Here is a 23,777-nt window from a genome sequence, read left to right as displayed (position 1 = left end):
GAAACATGTTATATACTACAAGTTCAAATAAAGTTGACAAAAAAGGTTTTTATAAAAAGATAAACCTCACATATTTCAGACTTTAATTTATCTTTTTTGACTCATTCTTTTTATAAAAAATGATTTAGTGACATTTACAATACACTTTAGCTTATCTTTTATTATTAATAGTAAAATTCGGTCCGATTTTCCCGTGGCGTCTGTCGTTGCTATGCAACTCCACAATGATAAAAAAGTTTTAGTGGCTAATGGATTTCCACCGCCGAAAAACGCTTGCTGTAGCTCTGTTACAAGATTTATTTACGGAGAAGAGAAAAACACCCGTAGTGTTTGGGTGCACCCGCATCCTTCATGTCTTTTTTCATGTCGCTGCGCCTGGAAAAAAAAAAAGAGCGCGTCGCTTCAATTATAAGCGCGCTTACCGCGGCCTACATTTGAATGAACTTGAGCGCGAAAAAGACGCGATATGTGAACTGCCTCTTGGCGAGCGACTTCAATATTTTTTTGCTACTTTGTAATAACTTTATGCGGCCAGAGTTTCTGAAAATGAACAAGGGTAAAATCTTTTTTAAGACCTGACTAAATGAAATTTAAGACCGCGGATGAAAATCTGGCTGTTTTTAAGACGTTTTAAGGCCTTAAATTTAAAGTTCAGAATTTAAGACATTTTAAGACTTTTTAAGACCCCGCGGGAACCCTGTATAATAGCCTATAAAAGCGTAGCCTACATATTTTAAAATTGTAACATATAGCCTATTGCTGCCACAATAACCTTTTCAAAAATGTACGTGCCGCCTTTTCTTTCCCATTTTTGTTCGCTGAGGTGGAGCTGCGATGAAATATTGTTCTTGTAAATACTTTCCAGCATTTCAGTAATAAAAGTTTACATCTTGCGTACGGTGCTCGGCAGTGATCAAAAAGGATTTAAACCGTGAATTTTGAATCTCTTGTAAACTCGGAGATGTGGATTCAGACGGCAATTAAATTACCACACGACCTGTTTGTCAAAAAACAGAAGGTACTAATTTGGCCAGGGATTTTTACGCGGATTGGGTGAGAAAAACACTGATATTATGGATTCGGACGGCACTAAAATCACCGACTTACCCCTGTAAATGTTTAAAATACCGGACGAGCCCATGAGAAACAATATTAGCGTCCGAATAGGACTTAACTGACAGTAGCCTATGCTTTCAGAGCGTTTTAATTCAATTAATAATATTGTATAATAATATAATAAAAAATCTAACAACAATCAGTGTAATGACAATTTTATTCTTTGCATGAAAACACTTGAATTAGCCTAATTTAATACTGTCTGGGTGTATTAAAACTTCAGAATTATATTCATTTAGACCTGCAACAACGCTAAGAGAGAGCTACGAATGGTCCAGACCAACCTTACGAAAGTGTGACTTACAAAAGATATACTTAGCGTACGAACGTTTCGGGAACCGTCCCATAAGGTTAAGAGAGAGGTTAAGGAATAGGTTAAGAACTACTTAGAGATAAGAACGCTTTGGGAAACCGGGCCCAGAACTACAGGAACATAAGAAATAGAAACAAACACCCTCCTTCAGTTGTGAGTGCTGACCAAAAAAGTTCAATGTTCAATGTGATTTTTACATTATTTGGAACTTTTAAGGTCACGATTCGGTTTAATTCACCATAAACAATTAATAAAGAAAAATAAGATCACAAATCTAAGTGTTAACGGGTCATAGTTAGTTATTTAATAGCTAAATTATAGATTATTACCTAGGGTAAGACTGCAACAACAGAAGAAAACAAGATTCTCTTACTTCATAATATGAATATCAGAGGGCGATTCATTCAAAGATTGTAAAGGCAATGCAAAACAACTGATTCATTCGTTATTCTAAAAGTCTGACAGTGAGTTCAACAAGAGAGCAGAATGTAAACAAAGTCTGTGATAAACCTTCATAACTGTCAAATAACAAGACTTAACGTTTAAGACCACAACAAAATGAACGTTTAGTGCGTTTTAGTTCATGTTCGTTCATTTTAGTCACAATAAATGCAACATTCAATCATCAAAATATGAATCTAAATAAACTGACATGAGCCATGCTATGAAATATCAGAAGAAAGTAACAACACATAACTAATTAAAAACGTAAATAATGACTTAAGAGCACAGAATAATGACTTAAAGTCTTAATAAGAAGATAATGCAAGAGAAAAGCACTTTATCTGTAGAGTTTACTTACATGACAGTTGAGTCTTTCGCGTGACATCTTTGCTTCCAGAACTTTATCGCAGCGTGTGTCGGATTTGTTTGTTTATGGGCTGAAATATGTGTCGTTGAGTGACATTAAAATACTGTCATCTGCAGTTTATATAGTTAAACGGTCTGCACGTGTTGTGGTCACTGTAACAAGCGTCATGTTGTCAAGCATCAGAAGCTGTCAGACTGAACCTGAAACTCGTTGACGCCGCCTAGAGGAGCTGAAATATCCATTTTCATATATTTTCCGCAAAATTAATGCTTTTGTCTCGGTCTCGACCAGCAGAGCAACATGGATCTACCAGTTTTATAAAATGAACCAGATCAGCTCTCAACTGATGGGGTAAAAAGATGAAATGTGTTGAACTCAAAGGCACGTGCTCAAAGTGTAAACACATAAAATACGGTTTGATTTTCTTCTGTTTGTAAGTTTTTGTTTGTTTGTTTAAAGTAGCTGTTTGTCTGTCTATAGTTATTTATAATGATATGCATCATGTTTGTTCACAGTTAAACAATGCCCTCGTGTTGTTGTGTCAGTTCAAGTAGGTTTAAGAAGTTTTTATAATAAAGCATGATTGGGAATATGAAACATAGGACAGATCAAGACAAATCATTACTTATCAAAATGACTGTCTAAATCTATAAACCAATGCAATTGCTAATATTACGACTAAAATGTTGTGTCTAATAGTGGATATTTACTGATTAAACCAGGGGGGCAGGGTTTTCTATTATTTTGAAGGTACCCCCGGGCGCCGCCATTGGCTAGCGGACCCCCACCTGCTGTTAGCATCCCATTGACTCCCATTCATTTTGGCGTCACTTTGACAGCGAATAACTTCACATCTGAGGCGTTTAAAGACTCCATTTGTCCATTATTTATTTCTAAAGAAACACGAAAATGTATAAAAGGCTTCATTACCTTGTAGCTTCCGTTATGGCCCCGTAGAAGCAATTTTTGTAAAAATAGGCTAACGATTGCGTCATAACCACGCGACTCTCTGTCGCACAGTAGAGAATTACCGTATGGACAGGAGGAGAAGCTTGCGAGCAATCGGGGGGACGTGGAGGCAAAGTGACAAAATAATTAATCAGAATACTTAGCAAAAGTTTCTCTTGCTCCTAGCTCATGGACACCTCCTACTCACACTCTCCGTCTCTGCAAGTTTCGGAAGGGAATGATTCAGATTTCTCTTGATACTAGAAGACAGACGGGTTGCTCACGTCACATCTACGTCGTTAAGCTCAGTTTGAGTCTGCGCAGTACGCTCGACCCCCAGGAAGTAAGAGTTTCTAATTGACTTCACTTTGTCTCCGTTGAATCCAATGGGGTCGCTGTGTCCATTTCTTTTACTGTCTATGGATTAAACAGGCACAGGTATGAGATCAGATCAGAATAGTGTGTCAGCTGCTCCCCCTTGTGGACAATAAGTGTGTCTGCAATAATATGAAAACAGCAGATGCAGGATGACATGGGTTTTAAACACCTGCACATGGTAAAAGCTCTATGTCGCTTTCACGTCGTGTAGTAGAGAATTAATTTAATTGGGAATGTACCTAAATTGCCCCCCTAAGGGTAGAAATCCACGGACATGTATACATTTACACACAGCAGATAAATTAGTAATACATCAGTTAGCAGTGTTGTGCCTGAACGCGTTCATTGAACGATAGTTCATGAACTCGTTCATATTTTGGGCGAACGTGAACTGAACGTACCGCATTACTGCCTGGTGAACGTTACTGTGAACTCGTTCATTCTGGTGTCTGTGAACGCCACGCTCTCCCAGTTTAACTTCGTTCAGTAGGATGCCAGATTTCTATAAAGCCTTCCAGGCGAAAACCCACCTAAAACCCACCGTAAACCGCCCTTAATATGTAGCGGAAAAAACACCCAATCTGGCAACACCAGCCACCCGTGTTCGACCTCTTGTTCGATCTCGTTCATCAAAATGAACAAATCTTTTTTCGAGTCATTTCGTTCATTTAAAGGGATACTCCACTTTTTTTCAGAAATAAGCTCATTTTACATCTCCCCCAGAGTTAAACAGTTGAGTTTTACCGTTTTAGAATCCATTCAGCCGAACTCCGGGTCTGACGGTACCACTTTTAGCATAGCTTAGCACAGATCATTGATTCTGATGAGTCCAGTAGCATTTCTTTCAAAATGACCAAAGAGTTTCAATATTTTTCCTATTTAAAACTTGACTCTTCTGTAGTTAAACCGTGTACTAAGATCGACGGAAAATGAAAAGTTGCGATTTTCTAAGCCTATATGGCTAGGAACTACTCTCATTCCAGCGTAATAATCAAGGAACTGTGTGTCTGTACCATGAGTGCAGCAGGCGTAATGATATGACGCAGCGCCTGAAAATAGTCCCCAGCTCGGTAACTTCTTCCAACGTGACCGGGACTAAGTTTGTCTAACCTATTAGACCTATTTTCAGGCGCTGCGTCATATCATTACGCCTGCTGCACTCATGGAGTATCCCTTTAAGGGGCTTTAAATGTTACTATTAACTGGCAAATTCCCCGAACACATCCACCTACGCAATCTTGATCATATTCTGAATTAAGAAATCATTATAATGCAGTCAAAAATCGTTTACAGGGAACATAAATAATTACTTCACCTCGAGTCTTTCATGAACGACTCATCACTTACGTTACAAATCAAAACAAAAAGCAGCAAGGAGGCGTCGTATGATCATTTAAACGAGTTTTATGATAAGGTCGGTGAAGATGGGAAAAAATCTGACGCATATCTTCAGTGTTAAAACTGATAAAATAATTGTCTGTGGGGGCTGTGGTAATCATTTTGAAAAATAATATCTTGCAGCAACATGGAAAAAAAGAACTATGAACTAGTTCATTTTTGGAACTGTGAACTTAGTTCAAAATTGAACTATGAACTGAACTAGTTCATTTTAAAATTTGTGAACTGAACTTTGAACTAGTTCATGTAGAAAGTGAACTTTCCCAACACTGTCAGTTAGTTCCGAAGTCGATATTCAGTCCAACAGCATTGGGACTTTTGTGTCTGAGTTCCAGACAGACTGTCAGATTATTGGTGGAGATTTTACATCGACTCTTTCTGCAGGTTACATCGAGCCGCCAGTAGTTGGCGATAAAGTGACATTCATTCAGTAACGAAACAAGAGAGTGACTCAAGATTCATTCATTCAACTGATTTGTTCAAAACATATTTCATTTAGCCATTGCAGGCAGAGAATGTGTCTCTATGAGCCAGAGCTGATTTTAGACAGCATTTAAACACAGTTAAGTGAAGTATAATATCGGTCAATGCAAATTATTGCAGAAATGTTTGGCCATGGAGACAAGTAATCTGCAAACAGGTCATGAATGATAAATTATTTGTCCTACAATTTGTTTTTACTGACACTGATCATGCACTTTCAAATCAATGTAACATCTGGTAAATAAACTCTTGATTTTTTTTCTTATTAGATGACTCTGTTGGAATAGATCTACAGTGCTCAACTCCAGTCCTGGGAACCACAGTCACCTAAACTGAGGTTTATTTGCCCAAACAGCATGTGGGAAAACAAGACGTTCTTACCGCTCACAGTTTAGAATGTGTCAGGTGATTGTCCATGACCTCTTCTAACCCGGAGCGTAGGAGAATGTCTTTTTCTGTCTGTTCGAGAACACAAAAAAGGTAGTGAGTGGGAAAGTGGGTATAATTCTTCGTTTTAAATAAAGTTGATGACACCTGTTGGTCAAAATGGGGTAAATGTAATAAGAATGCAGTGCAAACATGTATTGACACCTTTTACAAACTGATTGCAGATGTTTCCATTGTTATTAAATAAATGTACAAATCATTAAATCCCATTAAATATGAAGTGTGAAGTGTTTTATTAATTTGTATGTTTTTTGTGTATTTTTAAGAGGGCTTGGTTAATCAGGCCAGTAAGATACAATTAACTTTCACACTCTTTTCTACACACGTTTGTCATTAAAACTGAAACTAACCTATAAAAGTGACCTGAGATCAGTTAAAACTCTATATTAGCTGCTGGTTCATGGGTTTACCAGGTTAATGCCACCTAGTGGTGAAACAAATGTTTCTAAACAGTATGAAGTGGTGAAGCATTGTTTTGCAGCAATCAAATGCCAGTTTGACATGTGCTCCGAACCACTGATTCAAACAAACGATTGGTAAAAGTTTCAAAGCTGCATGAAGCAGTGTTACATATAAGAGCTGTAGACTCACCGGTGTTAGAGTCCCGACATGTCTTGATCACACTCCCTTACTTTCCCATCTCTGCTCTGCTGTCCTATAAATAAAAAAACATTAAAAAGTTGCTCAAATACAGTCGAAACAAATTGTTATATTCAACAAAGTACCCCAGACACCAATTCTGAGTGTGAAAGCCATGATGGTGCAAGTGGCTAAACACATGTTAGTTGTGGACAAGGTTTCGCTGGAGATGAGGGTTCAAACCCCACCTCAGCATGATTTATTGTAAAATCACAGGCCTCATCCAGGTGAAATACAAGTTCTAGCACATATCTCAGCAAGAGATCTGTGGCTCACAGGTAAGAGCGCTGCCTCATGGTTTCAGAGGTTGCTGGTTCAATCCTAAACAGATCTCTGCAATATGAGTATGTGCAAGTGGTTATGTTGTTTAAACAGAAGAACAACAGAGACCTGTTCAAATCCCGCAGATGCAATAATCGTTTACCTTTCTTAACAATACAAATTCACACATGACCCAAAAACAAACCATGCCTCATCAGAACTTCTGTGGTGCAGAGGATAATCATTTGCCTTCAAGCATGAGAGTCTTGGTTCAAATCCCAAACTGTTGACTTTTTTTCCTTCAAATAAAACAAAGCTATTAATAAAAACCCATCCATAACACCCTTCAACTCAACAGACTCAGTGGCTCAGTTGATAAAGCGTTGGGGTTTAATCAAAGAGACCAGAGTTCAAATCCCATTCTTGCTTATGTTGAATTGTTGTGATTATATCAAAGAAAGTGGCCAAAACACCAACTCTCAGTGTGAAAGCCACAGTGGTGCAAGTGGCTAAACACACGTTCGGTGATGGTAATGGTGCGCTGAAGTTAAGGTTCAAGTCCCATCTCAGTTTGCTGTCCCACAATTTAAATTAAACTGTTATCGAGAGTTGTTATATCAAACAAAATGGCCAAAACACCAGCTCTCAGTGTGAAAGCCACGGTGGTGCAAGTGGCTAAACACACGTTAGTTGTGGACAAGGTTGCGCTGGAGGCTTGGGTTCAATCCCCACCTCAGCATGACTTATTGTAAAATCACAGGCCTCATCCAGGTGAAATACAAGTTCCAGCACATGTCTCAGCAAGAGATCTGTGGCTCACAGGTAAGAGCGCTGCCTCACGGTTTCAGAGGTTGCTGGTTCAATCCCAGCCAGATCTCCGCGATACGAGTGAATGGTGTATGTGTGAAGGGACGGGGATGATTCGGATCCCCCCCCGAACCCCGTCACAATGTCCAGCAGGGGTTATGCTTCTTGATACAATGAAAAAAAAAATTAGCTGTCTAAAAATTTTGGCCCGCCGTCCCTTCCCCACCTATTTAGGTTCCCATCATTTGCTTTTTAAAGGGGTGACCCTTCAAAAAGAAAATAATGCTAACCTACATGTTTAGCGCCAAACAACAACATTCACACGTTACAAGTCTTACCTGTCCATCAGCAGAAGTCCATCATTACAGTGAATGTCTGTCCACACGTCCCAGAGCTCTGCTTCTGATGACTGGACGTCCCAGAGCTCTGCTTCTGATGACTGGACGTCCCAGAGCTCTGCTTCTGATGACTGGACGCTCCAAACACATCCATTATTCTGTAGAGGAAACACAAACACAAACATTACTACATACTGAATAACTAAAACATCACAATTTAATGTCTAAACAATAGTTAAATGTTATCGGTTACATAAATTAAAGTCTAAAGCTGTACAGAGTAAAAAAAATATAATACATAATATGAATGCTGAATCAATAATAATATTTTGGTTCAATCTCCTGTTCTTTTAATTAAGTCACTGTCTTACAGGCCAGAACTACAGGGACATAAGAAATAGAAACAAACACCCTCCTTCAGTTGTGAGTGCTGACCAAAAAAGTTCAATGTTCAATGTGATTTTTACATTATTTGGAACTTTGAAGGTCAAGATTAGGTTTAATTCACCATAAACAATTAATAAAGAAAAATAGGATCACAAATCTAAGTGTTATAGTTAGTTATTTTTTAATAGCTAAATTATAATTACCTAAGGTAAGACTGCAACAACAGAAGAAAACAAGATTCTTACTTCATAATATGAATATCAGAGGGCGATTCATTCAAAGATTGTAAAGGCAATGCAAAACAACTGATTCATTCGTTATTCTAAAAGTCTGACAGTGAGTTCAACAAGAGAGCAGAATGTAAACAAAGTCTGTGATAAACCTTCATAACTGTCAAATAACAAGACTTAACGTTTAAGACCACAACAAAATGAACGTTTAGTGCGTTTTAGTTCATGTTCGTTCATTTTAGTCACAATAAATGCAACATTCAATCATCAAAATATGAATCTAAATAAACTGACATGAGCCATGCTATGAAATATCAGAAGAAAGCAACAACACATAACTGATTAAAAACGTAAATAATGACTTAAGAGCACAGAATAATGACTTAAAGTCTTAATAAGAAGATAATGCAAGAGAAAAGCACATTATCTGTAGAGTTTACTTACATTACAGTTGAGTCGCTCGCGTGACATCTTTGCTTCCTGAACTTTATCGCAGCGTGTGTCGGATTTGTTTGTTTATGGGCTGAAATATGTGTCGTTGAGTGACATTAAAATACTGTCATCTGCAGTTTATATAGTTTAAACGGTCTGCACGTGTTGTGGTCACTGTAACAAGCGTCATGTTGTCAAGCATCAGAAGCTGTCAGACTGAACCTGAAACTCGTTGACGCCGCCTAGAGGAGCGGATGCAAAACTGCACTTCAGTTTGAAACGACATGCTCGAGGTGGCGGCCAGTTGTAGGTGAGGCTGAAATATCCATTTAAAATATTTTCCGAAAAATCAATGCTTTTGTCTCGGTCTCGACCAGCAGAGCAACATGGATCTACCAGTTTTATAAAATGAACCAGATCAGCTCTCAACTGATGGGGTAAAAAGGCACGTGCTCAAAGTGTAAACATAAAATACGGTTCGATTTTCTTCTGTTTGTAAGTTTTTTGTTTGTTTAAAGTAGCTGTTTGTCTGTCCAGTTATTTATAATGATATGCATCATGATTGTTCACAGTTAAAGTACAAATGCCCTCGTGTTGTTGTGTCAGTTCAAGTAGGTTTAAGCAGTTTTTATAAAGCATGATTGGGAATTTGAAACATAGACAGATCAAGACAAATCATTACTATCATTTATTTTATTATCAAAATGACTGTCTAAATCTATAAACCAGTGCAATGGCTGATATTACGACTAAAATGTTGTGTATAATAGTAGATATTTACTGATTAAACAGGCACAGGTATGAGATCAGATCAGAATAGTGTGTCAGCTGCTCCCCCTTGTGGACAATAAGTGTGTCTGCAATAATATATGAACCTTCACATGGTAAAAGCTCTATGTCGCTTTCACGTCGTGTAGTAGAGAATTAATTTAATTGGGAATGTACCTAAATTGCCCCCCTAAGGGTAGAAATCCACGGACATGTATACATTTACACACAGCAGATAAATTAGTAATACATCAGTTAGCAGTGTTGTGCCTGAACGCGTTCATTGAACGATAGTTCATGAACTCGTTCATATTTTGGGCGAACGTGAACTGAACGTACCGCATTACTGCCTGGTGAACGTTACTGTGAACTCGTTCATTCTGGTGTCTGTGAACGCCACGCTCTCCCAGTTTAACTTCGTTCAGTAGGATGCCAGATTTCTATAAAGCCTTCCAGGCGAAAACCCACCTAAAACCCACCGTAAACCGCCCTTAATATGTAGCGGAAAAAACACCCAATCTGGCAACACCAGCCACCCGTGTTCGACCTCTTGTTCGATCTCGTTCATCAAAATGAACAAATCTTTTTTCGAGTCATTTCGTTCATTTAAAGGGATACTCCACTTTTTTTCAGAAATAAGCTCATTTTACATCTCCCCCAGAGTTAAACAGTTGAGTTTTACCGTTTTAGAATCCATTCAGCCGAACTCCGGGTCTGACGGTACCACTTTTAGCATAGCTTAGCACAGATCATTGATTCTGATGAGTCCAGTAGCATTTCTTTCAAAATGACCAAAGAGTTTCAATATTTTTCCTATTTAAAACTTGACTCTTCTGTAGTTAAACCGTGTACTAAGATCGACGGAAAATGAAAAGTTGCGATTTTCTAAGCCTATATGGCTAGGAACTACTCTCATTCCAGCGTAATAATCAAGGAACTGTGTGTCTGTACCATGAGTGCAGCAGGCGTAATGATATGACGCAGCGCCTGAAAATAGTCCCCAGCTCGGTAACTTCTTCCAACGTGACCGGGACTAAGTTTGTCTAACCTATTAGACCTATTTTCAGGCGCTGCGTCATATCATTACGCCTGCTGCACTCATGGAGTATCCCTTTAAGGGGCTTTAAATGTTACTATTAACTGGCAAATTCCCCGAACACATCCACCTACGCAATCTTGATCATATTCTGAATTAAGAAATCATTATAATGCAGTCAAAAATCGTTTACAGGGAACATAAATAATTACTTCACCTCGAGTCTTTCATGAACGACTCATCACTTACGTTACAAATCAAAACAAAAAGCAGCAAGGAGGCGTCGTATGATCATTTAAACGAGTTTTATGATAAGGTCGGTGAAGATGGGAAAAAATCTGACGCATATCTTCAGTGTTAAAACTGATAAAATAATTGTCTGTGGGGGCTGTGGTAATCATTTTGAAAAATAATATCTTGCAGCAACATGGAAAAAAAGAACTATGAACTAGTTCATTTTTGGAACTGTGAACTTAGTTCAAAATTGAACTATGAACTGAACTAGTTCATTTTAAAATTTGTGAACTGAACTTTGAACTAGTTCATGTAGAAAGTGAACTTTCCCAACACTGTCAGTTAGTTCCGAAGTCGATATTCAGTCCAACAGCATTGGGACTTTTGTGTCTGAGTTCCAGACAGACTGTCAGATTATTGGTGGAGATTTTACATCGACTCTTTCTGCAGGTTACATCGAGCCGCCAGTAGTTGGCGATAAAGTGACATTCATTCAGTAACGAAACAAGAGAGTGACTCAAGATTCATTCATTCAACTGATTTGTTCAAAACATATTTCATTTAGCCATTGCAGGCAGAGAATGTGTCTCTATGAGCCAGAGCTGATTTTAGACAGCATTTAAACACAGTTAAGTGAAGTATAATATCGGTCAATGCAAATTATTGCAGAAATGTTTGGCCATGGAGACAAGTAATCTGCAAACAGGTCATGAATGATAAATTATTTGTCCTACAATTTGTTTTTACTGACACTGATCATGCACTTTCAAATCAATGTAACATCTGGTAAATAAACTCTTGATTTTTTTTCTTATTAGATGACTCTGTTGGAATAGATCTACAGTGCTCAACTCCAGTCCTGGGAACCACAGTCACCTAAACTGAGGTTTATTTGCCCAAACAGCATGTGGGAAAACAAGACGTTCTTACCGCTCACAGTTTAGAATGTGTCAGGTGATTGTCCATGACCTCTTCTAACCCGGAGCGTAGGAGAATGTCTTTTTCTGTCTGTTCGAGAACACAAAAAAGGTAGTGAGTGGGAAAGTGGGTATAATTCTTCGTTTTAAATAAAGTTGATGACACCTGTTGGTCAAAATGGGGTAAATGTAATAAGAATGCAGTGCAAACATGTATTGACACCTTTTACAAACTGATTGCAGATGTTTCCATTGTTATTAAATAAATGTACAAATCATTAAATCCCATTAAATATGAAGTGTGAAGTGTTTTATTAATTTGTATGTTTTTTGTGTATTTTTAAGAGGGCTTGGTTAATCAGGCCAGTAAGATACAATTAACTTTCACACTCTTTTCTACACACGTTTGTCATTAAAACTGAAACTAACCTATAAAAGTGACCTGAGATCAGTTAAAACTCTATATTAGCTGCTGGTTCATGGGTTTACCAGGTTAATGCCACCTAGTGGTGAAACAAATGTTTCTAAACAGTATGAAGTGGTGAAGCATTGTTTTGCAGCAATCAAATGCCAGTTTGACATGTGCTCCGAACCACTGATTCAAACAAACGATTGGTAAAAGTTTCAAAGCTGCATGAAGCAGTGTTACATATAAGAGCTGTAGACTCACCGGTGTTAGAGTCCCGACATGTCTTGATCACACTCCCTTACTTTCCCATCTCTGCTCTGCTGTCCTATAAATAAAAAAACATTAAAAAGTTGCTCAAATACAGTCGAAACAAATTGTTATATTCAACAAAGTACCCCAGACACCAATTCTGAGTGTGAAAGCCATGATGGTGCAAGTGGCTAAACACATGTTAGTTGTGGACAAGGTTTCGCTGGAGATGAGGGTTCAAACCCCACCTCAGCATGATTTATTGTAAAATCACAGGCCTCATCCAGGTGAAATACAAGTTCTAGCACATGTCTCAGCAAGAGATCTGTGGCTCACAGGTAAGAGCGCTGCCTCATGGTTTCAGAGGTTGCTGGTTCAATCCTAAACAGATCTCTGCAATATGAGTATGTGCAAGTGGTTATGTTGTTTAAACAGAAGAACAACAGAGACCTGTTCAAATCCCGCAGATGCAATAATCGTTTACCTTTCTTAACAATACAAATTCACACATGACCCAAAAACAAACCATGCCTCATCAGAACTTCTGTGGTGCAGAGGATAATCATTTGCCTTCAAGCATGAGAGTCTTGGTTCAAATCCCAAACTGTTGACTTTTTTTCCTTCAAATAAAACAAAGCTATTAATAAAAACCCATCCATAACACCCTTCAACTCAACAGACTCAGTGGCTCAGTTGATAAAGCGTTGGGGTTTAATCAAAGAGACCAGAGTTCAAATCCCATTCTTGCTTATGTTGAATTGTTGTGATTATATCAAAGAAAGTGGCCAAAACACCAACTCTCAGTGTGAAAGCCACAGTGGTGCAAGTGGCTAAACACACGTTCGGTGATGGTAATGGTGCGCTGAAGTTAAGGTTCAAGTCCCATCTCAGTTTGCTGTCCCACAATTTAAATTAAACTGTTATCGAGAGTTGTTATATCAAACAAAATGGCCAAAACACCAGCTCTCAGAGTGAAAGCCACGGTGGTGCAAGTGGCTAAACACACGTTAGTTGTGGACAAGGTTGCGCTGGAGGCATGGGTTCAATCCCCACCTCAGCATGACTTATTGTAAAATCACAGGTCTCATCCAGGTGAAATATAAGTTCCAGCACACGTCTCAGCAAGAGATCTGTGGCTCACAGGTAAGAGCGCTGCCTCACGGTTTCAGAGGTTGCTGGTTCAATCCCAGCCAGATCTCCGCGATACGAGTGAATGGTGTATGTGTGAAGGGGCGGGGATGATTCGGATCCCCCCCCGAACCCCGTCACAATGTCCAGCAGGGGTTATGCTTCTTGATACAATGAAAAAAAAATTAGCTGTCTAAAAATTTTGTCCCGCCGTCCCTTCCCCACCTATTTAGGTTCCCATCATTTGCTTTTTAAAGGGGTGACCCCTCCAAAAAGAAAATGATGCTAACCTACATGTTTAGCGCCAAACAACAACATTCACACGTTACAAGTCTTACCTGTCCATCAGCAGAAGTCCATCATTACAGTGAATGTCTGTCCACACGTCCCAGAGCTCTGCTTCTGATGACTGGACGCTCCAAACACATCCATTATTCTGTAGAGGAAACATACACACAAACATTACTACATACTGAATAACTAAAACATCACAATTTCATGTCTAAACAATAGTTAAATGTTATTGGTTACATAAATTAAACTCCTAAAGCTGTCAGTGTAAAAAAATAAATAAATACATAGTATGAATGCTGAATCAATAATAATATTTTGGTTCAATCTCCTGTTCTTTTAATTAAGTCACTGTCTTACAGGCCAGAACTACAGGAACATAAGAAATAGAAACAAACACCCTCCTTCAGTTGTGAGTGCTGACCAAAAAAGTTCAATGTTCAATGTGATTTTTACATTATTTGGAACTTTTAAGGTCACGATTCGGTTTAATTCACCATAAACAATTAATAAAGAAAAAGAGGATCACAAATCTAAGTGTTATAGTTAGTTATTTAATAGCTAAATTATAGATTATTACCTAAGGTAAGACTGCAACAACAGAAGAAAACAAGATTCTTACTTCATAATATGAATATCAGAGGGCGATTCATTCAAAGATTGTAAAGGCAATGCAAAACAACTGATTCATTCGTTATTCTAAAAGTCTGACAGTGAGTTCAACAAGAGAGCAGAATGTAAACAAAGTCTGTGATAAACCTTCATAACTGTCAAATAACAAGACTTAACGTTTAAGACCACAACAAAATGAACGTTTAGTGCGTTCTAGTTCATGTTCGTTCATTTTAGTCACAATAAATGCAACATTCAATCATCAAAATATGAATCTAAATAAACTGACATGAGCCATGCTATGAAATATCAGAAGAAAGCAACAACACATAACTAATTAAAAACGTAAATAATGACTTAAGAGCACAGAATAATGACTTAAAGTCTTAATAAGAAGATAATGCAAGAGAAAAGCACATTATCTGTAGAGTTTACTTACATGACAGTTGAGTCGCTCGCGTGACATCTTTGCTTCCTGAACTTTATCGCTGCGTGTGTCGGATTTGTTTGTTTATGGGCTGAAATATGTGTCGTTGAGTGACATTAAAATACTGTCATCTGCAGTTTATATAGTTTAAACGGTCTGCACGTGTTGTGGTCACTGTAACAAGCGTCATGTTGTCAAGCATCAGAAGCTGTCAGACTGAAACTGAAACTCGTTGACGCCGCCTAGAGGAGCGGATGCAAAACTGCACTTCAGTTTGAAACGACATGCTCGAGGTGGCGGCCAGTTGTAGGTGAGGCTGAAATATCCATTTTCAAATATTTTCCGAAAAATCAATGCTTTTGTCTCGGTCTCGGCCAGCAGAGCAACATGGATCTACCAGTTTTTATAATGATATGCATCATGATTGTTCACAGTTAAAGTACAAATGCCCTCGTGTTGTTGTGTCAGTTCAAGTAGGTGTAAGAAGTTTTTATAATAAAGCATGATTGGGAATTTGAAACATAGGACAGATCAAGACAAATCATTACTTATCAAAATGACTGTCTAAATCTATAAACCAGTGCAATGGCTGATATTGCGACTAAAATGTTGTGTCTAATAGTGGATATTTACTGATTAAACAGGCACAGGTATGAGATCAGATCAGAATAGTGTGTCAGCTGCTCCCCCTTGTGGACAATAAGTGTGTCTGCAATAATATGAAAACAGCAGATCCAGGAGGACATGGGTTTTAAACACCTGCACATGGTAAAAGCTCTATGTCGCTTTCACATCGTGTAGTAGAGAATTAATTTCATTGAGAATGTACCTAAATTGCCCCCCTAAGGGTAGAAATCCACGGACATGTATACTTACACACAGCAGATAAATTAGTAATACATCAGTTAGTTCAGAGGTCGATATTCAGTCCAACAGCATTGGGACTTTTGTGTCTGAGTTCCAGACAGACTGTCAGATTATTGGTGGAGATTTTACATCGACTCTTTCTGCAGGTTACATCGAGCCGCCAGTAGTTGGCGATAAAGTGACATTCATTCAGTAACGAAACAAGTAAGTGACTCAAGATTCATTTATTCAACTGATTTGTTCAAAACATAATTCATTTATTCATTGCAGGCAGAGAATGTGTCTCTATGAGCCAGAGCTGATTTTAGACAGCATTTAAACACAGTTAAGTGAAGTATAATATCGGTCAATGCAAATTATTGCAGAAATGTTTGGCCATGGAGACAAGTAATCTGCAAACAGGTCATGATCATGAATGATACATGTTGTCCTACATTTTGTTTTTACTGACTAAATACAGCATTTATGGGATCATGCACTTTCAAATCAATGCAACATCTGGTAAATAACCTCCTGAATTTTTTTTTCTTATTAGATGACTTCTGTTGGAGTAGATCTACAGTGATGACTGTATGTAGTGCTCAACTCCAGTCCTGGGAACCACAGTGCTGCACATTCTGTTTGTCTCTCTTATTTAATAGCAGTTTTAGTTCATGCAGCTCTGAAAACGTGTTGATGATTTGAATCAGATCAGATGTATTAAATAAAAGAGACAAAATTATGCAGTGCTGGACCAGGATAAAGAAATACAGGTTTGCATGAGAACTGAATCATGGGAGGAGGATGAGTGTGTCATCTCTGGGTGGAGGAATGTGGTTCTTCACCATATCCTCACTGATGAAGCCTTGCTTGTACTCACAACCTACCTCATGAAGTTGATTATTGGCCTGTCCCAATACACACACTTGCAGTCTTGGCCACTTGACAGGAAGTTAAATGCACAAGACTGTCCCGGGTCTGATAAATGCCAAAACTCATTGCCCTTAACGGACACTAAATCCACATTATCTCTAATACCACATCAGAGCGATATTTAAAGCGTATCCCATCATTCATCATGTTTTTGAACTCAAATGACCCAAAATCAGAAGATGTTGAGAAAAACTTTAGCATGCATGTTAAATTAATTAGATATTACATCAAATTTGCTTTGGTAGTTAAAGTGCACATTTTGTTGGTGGTTTTTTTTTATGTCTGCAACTGCTTTATAATACTAGAAGCATCACAATTACTAAATGTGTTGTCTGTTACATAGGGACGACTGAACAGACATTTAAAAGTTTATTTTAAAAAGTGCTAAGTATTGCAAATGTAAAAACTTTACTTAATTTTACACCACTATGATGTAAGTGTGCCCCATTGAATAATCAACAATTCCACACACACGATCTTCACGAACACTTAACACTTGTGAACGAAAACAAGACGTTCTTACCGCTCACAGTTTAGAATGTGTCGGGTGATTGTCCATGACCTCTTCTAACCCGGAGCGTAGGAGAATGTCTTTTTCTGTCTGTTCGAGAACACAAAAAAGGTAGTGAGTGGGAAAGTGGGTATAATTCTTCGTTTTAAATAAAGTTGACGACACCTGTTGGTCAAAATGGTGTAGATGTAATAAGAATGCAGTGCAAACATGTATTGACACCTTTTACAAACTGATTGCAGATGTTTCCATTGTTATTAAATAAATGTACAAATCATTAAATCCCATTAAATATAAAGTGTGAAGTGTTTTATTCATTTGTAATTTTTTTGTGTATTTTTTAAGAGGGCTTGGTTAATCAGGCCAGTAAGATACAATTAACTTTCACACTCTTTTCTACACAAGTTTGTCATTAAAACTGAAACTAACCTATAAAAGTGACCTGAGATCAGTTAAACAGTATGAAGTGGTGAAGCATTGTTTTACAGCAATCAAATGCCAGTTTGACATGTGCTCCGAACCACTGATTCAAACAAACGATTGGTAAAAGTTTCAAAGCTGCATGAAGCAGTGTTACATATAAGAGCTGTAGACTCACCGGTGTTAGAGTCCCGACATGTCTTGATCACACTCCCTTACTTTCCCATCTCTGCTCTGCTGTCCTATAAATAAAAAACATAAAAAAGCTGCTCAAATACAGTTGAAACAAATTGTTATCAATTGTTATATTCAACAAAGTACCCCAGACACCAATTCTGAGTGTGAAAGCCATGATGGTGCAAGTGGCTAAACACATGTTAGTTGTGGACAAGGTTTCGCTGGAGATGAGGGTTCAAATCCCACCTCAGCATGTAGGGCTGATGTTGTTCTGGTTTATTGTAAAATCACAGGCCTCATCCAGGTGAAATAAAAGTTTTTGAGTCACATGTCTCAGCAAGAGATCTGTGGCTCACAGGAAAGAGCGCTGCCTCATGGTTTCAGAGGTTGCTGGTTCAATCCTAAACAGATCTCTGCAATATGAGTGAATGGAGTATGTGCAAGTGGTTATGTTGTTTAAACAGAAGAACAATAGAGACCTGTTCAAATCCCGCAGATGCAATAATCGTTTACCTTTCTTAACAATACAAATTCACACATGACCCAAAAACAAACCATGCCTCATCAGAACTTCTGTGGTGCAGAGGATAATCATTTGCCTTCAAGCATGAGAGTCTTGGTTCAAATCACACAACTGTTGACTTTTTTTCCTTCAAATAAAACAAAGCTATTAATAAAAAACCATCCATAACACCCTTCAACTCAACAGACTCAGTGGCTCAGTTGATAAAGCGTTGGGGTTTAATCAAGAAGACCAGAGTTCAAATCCCATTCTAGCTTATGCTTATGTTAACTTGTTGTGGTTATATCAAACAAAGTGGCCAAAACACCAAATCTCAGTGTGAAAGCCACAGTGGTGCAAGTGGCTAAACACACGTTCGGTGATGGTGATGGTAATGGTGCGCTAAAGTTAAGGTTCAAGTCCCTGTCCCACCTCAGTTTGTTGTCCCACAATTTAAATGAAACTATTATCGAGAGTTGTTATATCAAACAAAATGGCCAAAACACCAGCTCTCAGTGTGAAAGCCGCAGTGGTGCAAGTGGCTAAACACACGTTAGTTGTGGACAAGGTTGCGCTGGAGGCATGGGTTCAATCCCCACCTCAGCATGACTTATTGTAAAATCACAGGCCTCATCCAGGTGAAATACAAGTTCCAGCACATGTCTCAGCAAGAGATCTGTGGCTCACAGGTAAGAGCGCTGCCTCACGGTTTCAGAGGTTGCTGGTTCAATCCCAGCCAGATCTCCGCGATACGAGTGAATGGTGTATGTGTGAAGGGGCGGGGATGTTTCGGGTCCCCCCCCGAACCCCGTCACAATGTCCAGCAGTGGTTATGCTTCTTGATACAATGAAACATTTTTTAGCTGTCTAAAAATTTGGGCCCGCCGTCCCTTCCCCACCATTTTAGGTTCCCATCATTTGCTTTTTAAAGGGGTGACCCTCCAAAAAGAAAATAATGCTAACCTACATGTTTAGCACCAAACAACAACATTCACACGTTACAAGTCTTACCTGTCCATCAGCAGAAGTCCATCATTACAGTGAATGTCTGTCCACACGTCCCAGAGCTCTGCTTCTGATGACTGGACGTCCCAGAGCTCTGCTTCTGATGACTGGACGCTCCAAACACATCCATTATTCTGTAGAGGAAACACAAACACAAACATTACTACATACTGAATAACTAAAACATCACAATTTAATGTCTAAACAATAGTTAAATGTTATCGGTTACATAAATTAAAGTCCAAAGCTGTACAGAGTAAAAAAATATAATACATATGAATGCTGAATCAATAATAATATTTTGGTTCAATCTCCTGTTCTTTTAATTAAGTCACTGTCTTACAGGCCAGGGCCCGGTTTCCCGATAACGCTCACTCTTAGCCTGCTAAGAAGACTCGAAAGATATATCTTACCAAATTTGTTTATTTTCCTAAGTGTGAGTTTCCAGGTGCTGTCCGTGGCGATGGTGCTGAATTGTTTAAAATCGATGGCTCGAGAATCAATTATTCTCTCGTGCAGGGGCTGTTTATGTGAAAAAGCGGTCATCTTTATAAAAGAAGCACTTCAGAAATAGTTGAAATTTCAATTTATTATGATTATTGGATATTATAAAAAATAATTCAAACTATAATAGCCTATAAAAGCGTAGCCTACATATTTTAAAATTGTAACATATAGCCTATTGCTGCCACAATAACCTTTTCAAAAATGTACGTGCCGCCTTTTCTTTCCCATTTTTGTTCGCTGAGGTGGAGCTGCGATGAAATATTGTTCTTGTAAATACTTTCCAGCATTTCAGTAATAAAAGTTTACATCTTGCGTACGGTGCTCGGCAGTGATCAAAAAGGATTTAAACCGTGAATTTTGAATCTCTTGTAAACTCGGAGATGTGGATTCAGACGGCAATTAAATTACCACACGACCTGTTTGTCAAAAAACAGAAGGTACTAATTTGGCCAGGGATTTTTACGCGGATTGGGTGAGAAAAACACTGATATTATGGATTCGGACGGCACTAAAATCACCGACTTACCCCTGTAAATGTTTAAAATACCGGACGAGCCCATGAGAAACAATATTAGCGTCCGAATAGGACTTAACTGACAGTAGCCTATGCTTTCAGAGCGTTTTAATTCAATTAATAATATTGTATAATAATATAATAAAAAATCTAACAACAATCAGTGTAATGACAATTTTATTCTTTGCATGAAAACACTTGAATTAGCCTAATTTAATACTGTCTGGGTGTATTAAAACTTCAGAATTATATTCGTTTAGACCTGCAACAACGCTAAGAGAGAGCTACGAATGGTCCAGACCAACCTTACGAAAGTGTGACTTACAAAAGATATACTTAGCGTACGAACGTTTCGGGAACCGTCCCATAAGGTTAAGAGAGAGGTTAAGGAATAGGTTAAGAACTACTTAGAGATAAGAACGCTTTGGGAAACCGGGCCCAGAACTACAGGAACATAAGAAATAGAAACAAACACCCTCCTTCAGTTGTGAGTGCTGACCAAAAAAGTTCAATGTTCAATGTGATTTTTACATTATTTGGAACTTTTAAGGTCACGATTCGGTTTAATTCACCATAAACAATTAATAAAGAAAAATAAGATCACAAATCTAAGTGTTAACGGGTCATAGTTAGTTATTTAATAGCTAAATTATAGATTATTACCTAGGGTAAGACTGCAACAACAGAAGAAAACAAGATTCTTACTTCATAATATGAATATCAGAGGGCGATTCATTCAAAGATTGTAAAGGCAATGCAAAACAACTGATTCATTCGTTATTCTAAAAGTCTGACAGTGAGTTCAACAAGAGAGCAGAATGTAAACAAAGTCAGTGATAAACCTTCATAACTGTCAAATAACAAGACTTAACGTTTAAGACCACAACAAAATGAACGTTTAGTGCGTTTTAGTTCATGTTCGTTCATTTTAGTCACAATAAATGCAACATTCAATCATCAAAATATGAATCTAAATAAACTGACATGAGCCCTGCTATGAAATATCAGAAGAAAGTAACAACACATAACTAATTAAAAACGTAAATAATGACTTAAGAGCACAGAATAATGACTTAAAGTCTTAATAAGAAGATAATGCAAGAGAAAAGCACTTTATCTGTAGAGTTTACTTACATGACAGTTGAGTCTTTCGCGTGACATCTTTGCTTCCAGAACTTTATCGCAGCGTGTGTCGGATTTGTTTGTTTATGGGCTGAAATATGTGTCGTTGAGTGACATTAAAATACTGTCATCTGCAGTTTATATAGTTTAAACGGTCTGCACGTGTTGTGGTCACTGTAACAAGCGTCATGTTGTCAAGCATCAGAAGCTGTCAGACTGAACCTGAAACTCGTTGACGCCGCCTAGAGGAGCGGATGCAAAACTGCACTTCAGTTTGAAAGGACATGCTCGAGGTGGCGGCCAGTTGTAGGTGAGGCTGAAATATCCATTTTCATATATTTTCCGAAAAATCAATGCTTTTGTCTCGGTCTCGACCAGCAGAGCAACATGGATCTACCAGTTTTATAAAATGAACCAGATCAGCTCTCAACTGATGGGGTAAAAAGGCACGTGCTCAAAGTGTAAACATAAAATACGGTTCGATTTTCTTCTGTTTGTAAGTTTTTTGTTTGTTTAAAGTAGCTGTTTGTCTGTCCAGTTATTTATAATGATATGCATCATGATTGTTCACAGTTAAAGTACAAATGCCCTCGTGTTGTTGTGTCAGTTCAAGTAGGTTTAAGCAGTTTTTATAAAGCATGATTGGGAATTTGAAACATAGACAGATCAAGACAAATCATTACTATCATTTATTTTATTATCAAAATGACTGTCTAAATCTATAAACCAGTGCAATGGCTGATATTACGACTAAAATGTTGTGTATAATAGTAGATATTTACTGATTAAACAGGCACAGGTATGAGATCAGATCAGAATAGTGTGTCAGCTGCTCCCCCTTGTGGACAATAAGTGTCTGCAATAATATATGAACCTTCACATGGTAAAAGCTCTATGTCGCTTTCACGTCGTGTAGTAGAGAATTAATTTAATTGGGAATGTACCTAAATTGCCCCCCTAAGGGTAGAAATCTACGGACATGTATACATTTACACACAGCAGATAAATTAGTAATACATCAGTTAGTTCAGAAGTCGATATTCAGTCCAACAGCATTGGGACTTTTGTGTCTGAGTTCCAGACAGACTGTCAGATTATTGGTGGAGATTTTACATCGACTCTTTCTGCAGGTTACATCGAGCCGCCAGTAGTTGGCGATAAAGTGACATTCATTCAGTAACGAAAGAAGTGAGTGACTCAAGATTCATTCATTCAACTGATTTGTTCAAAACATGATTCATTTAGCCATTGCAGGCAGAGAATGTGTCTCTATGAGCCAGAGCTGATTTTAGACAGCATTTAAACACAGTTAAATGAAGTATAATATCGGTCAATGCAAATTATTGCAGAAATGTTTGGCCATGGAGAAGTAATCTGCAAACAGGTCATGAATGATAAATTATTTGTCCTACAATTTGTTTTTACTGACACTGATCATGCACTTTCAAATCAATGTAACATCTGGTAAATAAACTCTTGATTTTTTTTCTTATTAGATGACTTCTGTTGGAATAGATCTACAGTGCTCAACTCCAGTCCTGGGAACCACAGTCACCTAAACTGAGGTTTATTTGCCCAAACAGCATGTGGGAAAACAAGACGTTCTTACCGCTCACAGTTTAGAATGTGTAGGAATTTGTAAGGAATGTAAGCTTCCTAGTGGTGAAACAAATGTTTCCAACAGTATGAAGTGGCGAAGCATTGTTTTGCAGCAATCAAATGCCAGTTTGACATGTGCTCCGAACCACTGATTCAAACAAACGATTGGTAAAAGTTTTAAAGAGCTGTAGACTCACCGGTGTTAGAGTCCCGACATGTCTTGATCACACTCCCTTACTTTCCCATCTCTGCTCTGCTGTCCTATAAATAAAAAACATTAAAAAGTTGGTCAAATACAGTCGAAACATTGAAATTATTTCCTACAAATAAACACAAAATACTACAAGACATGATTAGGTGAATCATATTTATTAAGCTATTAATAAAAACCCATCCATAACACCCTTCAACTCAACAGACTCAGTGGCTCAGTTGATAAAGCGTTGGGGTTTAATCAATGAAACCAGAGTTCAAATCCCATTCTAGCTTATGTTGAATTGTTGTGATTATATCAAAGAAAGTAGCCAAAACACCAACTCTCAGTGTGAAAGCCACAGTGGTGCAAGTGGCTAAACACACGTT

General features: G+C 38.1%; 2 long non-coding RNA genes across 2 annotated transcripts; one reads left to right on the top strand and one right to left on the bottom strand.

Annotated features, from left to right (window-relative positions):
• Positions 1–3,521: 3,521 nt before the first annotated feature.
• Positions 3,522–21,852, bottom strand: LOC311289491. The gene is made up of 11 exons (XR_014627127.1): positions 21,609–21,852; positions 19,460–19,587; positions 17,948–18,011; positions 17,362–17,439; positions 14,068–14,165; positions 12,614–12,677; positions 11,957–12,034; positions 7,940–8,097; positions 6,486–6,549; positions 5,829–5,906; positions 3,522–3,605 (listed from the first exon to the last, which is right to left on the bottom strand). It is a non-coding gene; the product is annotated as an uncharacterized lncRNA (long non-coding RNA).
• Positions 15,078–17,182, top strand: LOC311289492. The gene is made up of 4 exons (XR_014627128.1): positions 15,078–15,369; positions 15,704–15,827; positions 16,073–16,130; positions 16,462–17,182. It is a non-coding gene; the product is annotated as an uncharacterized lncRNA (long non-coding RNA).
• Positions 21,853–23,777: the final 1,925 nt, after the last annotated feature.

The sequence above is a fragment of the Rutilus rutilus genome (assembly GCF_951802725.1).
Source record: "Rutilus rutilus genome assembly, chromosome: 4".
Taxonomy (NCBI): Eukaryota; Metazoa; Chordata; class Actinopteri; order Cypriniformes; family Leuciscidae; genus Rutilus; species Rutilus rutilus.
Note: the sequence above shows the minus strand (reverse complement) of the source record. Positions and strands in the feature narration are given on the sequence as shown.